This window comes from Octopus bimaculoides, chromosome 9 (assembly GCF_046866305.1).
Source record: "Octopus bimaculoides isolate indiv1 chromosome 9, ASM4686630v1, whole genome shotgun sequence".
In the NCBI taxonomy this organism is placed as follows: domain Eukaryota; kingdom Metazoa; phylum Mollusca; class Cephalopoda; order Octopoda; family Octopodidae; genus Octopus; species Octopus bimaculoides.
In genome coordinates this window covers 22,489,365-22,494,364 of record NC_142936.1, presented here as the reverse complement: position 1 = coordinate 22,494,364, position 5,000 = coordinate 22,489,365, and the positions used below count along the sequence as shown (strand labels likewise).

The following is a 5,000-nucleotide window of genomic DNA, read 5'->3' as shown; positions in this document are numbered from 1 at the left end:
GGTAGAAGAGATCGAAAGAGAATTGGAAAAGAAAGACCAAGCTTTAGAAAAGACCAACAACAGCATAAGAGATACAGTTCAAACCAAAGGAGAACCTAAACGAAAATGATAATGGCATTACCGATCAGGAAAGGACAACTAGCACCAGCGACTTAAGCTACTTAAATGAAGAAGATTAAAAGATTTTTGATGAGTTGCAAAAAGCAATGAGTAAAGAAGAAAGAAAAAGATTAACGGCATTAAATTATGTCAAGAGAAGTAAGTTACTAGATATGACTACGAACGTTTCTAGATATAACTAGAGAATCAGTGAGATAAATACTAAAAATATAAGTGACACTAACTTACTGATCTATGCAGGAGGGGAGTAGTTACTAGAAGATTAGGTATTCCTCAAGGAAAGATTAGGAAAGAAGAAATGTGGAGGAGATTAGAAAATAATATGAAGACTTTAAGACAAGATCCGAGTAGAATAGAAGCCTGGAAACCGAACAAGTTAGGAAACACAAGATTTATATCTTCTTTTGTGAAAAAAATACTTAGTTAAAGAGAAATTATTTGGAATAGATATATGGAAGAGTTGAATCAACGTATCATCGCAATTGCAGGTAAGCTTTCCAGATATCAGAAAAGAATAGATCAGTATCAACAGAACGGATTGTTTGAGACAGACCAGAGAAGATTTTATAGCCAAATAAATTGTGTAGAAGAAAGTACTGAAGATGAGAAACCTAATGCAGAAAAGGCTAAAATGTTCTGGAGTAATATTTTGGATAAGCCAGTCAATCATAGTGGAGATACTGCATGGTTAAAGAAAGTAAGGGAAGAAGTGGTTAGTGAGAAACAGCCAGATCTAAGACTAACTAATGCATTAATGAGTAAAGTGTTCGGGAAAATGCCGAACTGGAAGGACCCATGACCAAATTTAGTTCAAGGGTACTGGTTAAAGAAATTTAGTAGCTTACATGGAAGACTGAGGGAACAACTTCAAGAGTGCCTAAGTGGAGGAGTAATACTAGATTAGATGACTTGAGGGAGAACAGTACTCCTAACGAAAGGCGAAAGCAAAGGAAATATAGCTAGTAGTTATAGACCAAACACTTGCTTGCCATTAGTGTGGAAGCTGTTAACAGGAATGATCTCAGAAAGCCTTTACAAGCAACTTGAAAGGCAGAATTTTCTGCCAGTAGAACAGAAAGGTTGCAGGAAGAAGGCTAAAGAAAGTTATGATCTATTATACATAGACAAAGCAGTTTTAAAAGAAGTGAAATAAAGAAAGAAAAAATTAACAATAGCATGGATAGATTCTTTTCTACTCTAGGCACAAGACTCGAAATTTTGGGGGAGGGGGTCAGTCGATTATATCGACCCCAGTACGCGACTGGTACTTAATTTATCGACCCTGAAAGGATGAAAGGCAAAGTCGACCTTGACGGAATTTGAACTCAGAACGTAAAGACAGACGAAATACCGCTAAGCGTTTCGCCTGGCGTGCAAACGTTTCTACCAGCTCGCCGCCTTAATAGCATGGATTGATTATAGGAAAGCCTATAGCATGATCCCACACTCATGGGTGACTGAATATCTGAGTATATTCAATAAATCAGATAAAATAAGAGAGCTGATTAGCTATAGTTATGAAGAAATGGAAAGTAGATCTCTACTCAGGTGACACAGCCTGAGAGAAAGTAGATCTCTACTCAGGTGACACAGCCTAAGAGAAAGTTAATATCAAGAAAGGAATTTTCCATGGAGACTGGTTTATCCCCTTTAATATTTGTTATGCTTAACCCCCATCAGTTTAGTATTAAGAAAGCAAAGGCAGAGTATAAGTTTAGAGATATTAATGAAAAAATTAACCATCTGCTCTACATGGATGATCTGAAGCTTTTTAGTAAGAATTAAAAAAGAGATAGATTCTTTAATTCAAACTGCAAAACTCCTCAGCAAAGAAATAGGTATGGAATTTGGTATAGTTAAGTGCTCGATATTAGTCATAAAAAGGGACAGGTAGTCAGCAGTGAAAGCACCCAATCACCAGCTGGCCAGACATTACAGTCACTGGAATAAGGAATGAGTTATAAGTACATAGGAGTATTATAATCTGCCGGTGTACTAACGATGGAAAAGAAAAAAAATTGAGAAGTACATCAGAAGGGCGAGAAAGCTAATGAAGTCAAAGCCAAATGGTCCGAATCCAGTGAAGACTGTAAATACTTGGGTAGTATCATTACTTAGATATTCAGCAGTTTTTATACATTGGACAAAATCTGAATTAGCAAATCTAGACAGAATAACTAGGAAGGAATTGAATGTGAATGGAAGACTTCACCCAAGAGCAGGAGTAGCAGGATTATACTTACCTAGAAAGGAGGTTGGTAGATGGTTAATTTCAGCAGAAGATTGTATGGAATTAGCTAGAAATTTTATTAAGAGAGCTACTAACGTAACAGTAGGACATAGGGAAACCAAAAAGCCAAATCAAGTTAAAAACCAGAAAAAAAGAAGAAATATTATCTAACAGGCAAGAGAAGGCTTTGCATGGTAGATTCCCAAAAATAGTTATAGTGAGTCATTGTTATGGTTGCAGAAAAGAAGGCTGAAGAGGAAGACAAATTTCGCTAGTTGCAGCACAATATCAAGCATTGAGGACTAATTGAATAAAAGCTAAGATAGACAAAAACCAGGTAGATTCCCAGTGTAGGGGAAAGTGTTATTCATATGGTAAATGAATGTAGCATGCTGGCGCAGAAAGAATACAAGAAAATACTTGACAACTACTGGAAGTTATGTAGAAAGCTAGGATTTGACTATAGTGATAAATGGTGTGAACAAGAAGCTAGTAAAGTGTTAGAAAGTAAGAAATATAAGTTTTTGTGGGGTTTTAACATTCAGGCTGACAGAGTAATAGAAGCTAAAAGGCCTGATTTAGTAGTAGTAGACAAACAGCATAAAAATGCCAGATAATTGACTTTACAGTCCTAAATAATAAATAAGAAAGGCAATATGATAAGTATAGAGAAAATAGCAAAATACCAGGACCTAGCCAGGGAGTAATAGAGGCCATGGGAAAATGCATCCATGTAGTTATAGGTGCATTAAGAACTATCCCTTTAGATTTGAACAGATAGATAGAGGAAATAGATATGAAACTTAGTTTAGTGCAGCTCCAAAAAACAGTGTCATTGAGGATAGCTAGGCTAATTTGGAAGGTTCTGCACATATAACGTTATTTGTAGCCCGATGTTAAGAACTTTTCTTTTCCTACTATTTAATCTATTGTGCGTATATGAATAATAATAATAATAATAATAATAATAATAATAATAATAATAATAATAATAATAATAATAATAATAATAATAATAATAGCAACAGCAACAATAACAACAATAATAATATTAAAGCACACCCATCAGTGGCTACGGAGCTCAGGGATAAAAGCAGAGAATGAAGGCTTTATCTTGGCTGCTCAAGATCAGAGCTTATTGACCCGGAACTATCCAGTCAATGTGAGGAAAAATGGAATAAACCCAAAGTGCCGATACTGCAACGATGGGATTGAAACAGTGGACCATCTTATCTCTGGGTGTAAGGTTTTAGCACCTGTAGAGTACTAAATCAAGACATGACAGAGTTGGTCAATATCTACATTGGATAATGTGTCGGCATTATAAAATCAAAACTGCTGACAAATGTTGCAAACACTAATCTGAGGCTGTAACTGAGGGAGAAAATGTAACCATTCTTTGGGACTTCCCAGTATGTACAGACCGGACCATCAAAGCAAATAAACCAGATATTGTAGTGAAAGACCAAAACAATAAAGTCTACTTATTGATTGACATAAGCATACCCTGTGACCATAATATCTCAGCAAGAGAATTTGATAAGCTCAGAAAATATAAAGATTTACATATTGAAATCGAAAAGATTTGGCATCTCAAGACGGTTACAATATCAGTGATTGTAGGAACACTTGGAATGATCAAAAAAGGAACTGAAAATTATTTAAATATGATCCCTGGCTTACCATCCACTCAGGAAATGCAAAAGATTGTCTTGACTGGTACGTCACACGTATTGAGAAGAGGATTGTCACTGTGAATTTCCTTACTTTTTTCCCCTTTTTTCTTTGCTTACATTTTTTATATTTTTATTTTTTTCCTTTTTCTCTCTTCTTTCTTTCCTTTTTTCTCTATCACATGACTCTGTAAATGAACAACCTAGTGTATTTATTTTAATGGCCTACCAATGAGAAACCCTCTGCCCTAGGTGTCAGGAAGACAAAGTCGACCTCAGAATGTAATGCCGCAAAGCATTTTGTCGGTTCTCGCAGCAACACGGTAATTAATAATAATAGGACTTGTATTTGACTTGGATAAAAGAAAGCATACCAAAGCAGGATAATTTGTGAAAGAAAGGAAACGTTTGTAGAAGTGTCAGTTACATGGATAATCGTAACGCATCGTGTGAGCGGCTCTAGCGTAGAGATTTAAAGGAAGAAACTGGGAATTTGATAGTAGTTGTTCAAGATGACACTAAATATTAGTTCAATGGACAAGGATATTTATCCCATCCCTTCAACGAACAAGTGCCGCTTATTATACCAAAGAGTGGAAAATATTAACCATTAATACTTTCGAGCCTGGTACAATACAGTTAGCTCAGAAAGGATATAAGCGCCGTCATAATAAGGCTTGTCATAGTTTACACTGGTCACTTGATAAAAAGAAATGGATACAATATTTCAGTCGAGAAGTACAATCATGTCACAGGAAGGGCTGTAAGTTAAGCTGTTAACCCCAAAATTCTCTAGGATTTTGACCTCTATACCCAGCAGCTAGATCTTCAACCCTTCACTACCATCTGCAATTGCTACTCTCTTTGGCTCTCTATTAAGTTGGGGATCCTCTCCAATGTTTCAAGTTTCAACTGAATTAGGATCTCCAACTTCATCCAGGCTAATTTTTCTTTTTGATTATTATTTTTCTTTTATT

The 5,000-nt window shown here is 35.8% G+C and overlaps 1 protein-coding gene and 1 long non-coding RNA gene across 3 annotated transcripts in view; one reads left to right on the top strand and one right to left on the bottom strand.

Moving 5' to 3' along the window:
* LOC149134012 (uncharacterized) overlaps positions 1–275 on the top strand; it is a 27,409-nt gene extending 27,134 nt beyond the window's left edge. For both annotated transcript variants that reach the window (XR_016243074.1, XM_089357272.1), the window contains exon 3: positions 1–275. This exon is cut by the window's left edge and continues 1,308 nt beyond it. The gene's annotated coding sequence lies outside the window, so the exon portion shown is untranslated.
* The window catches only part of LOC149134011 (uncharacterized), a 14,728-nt gene that overhangs the window by 8,703 nt on the left and 1,025 nt on the right, over positions 1–5,000 (bottom strand). The window lies entirely within an intron of this gene.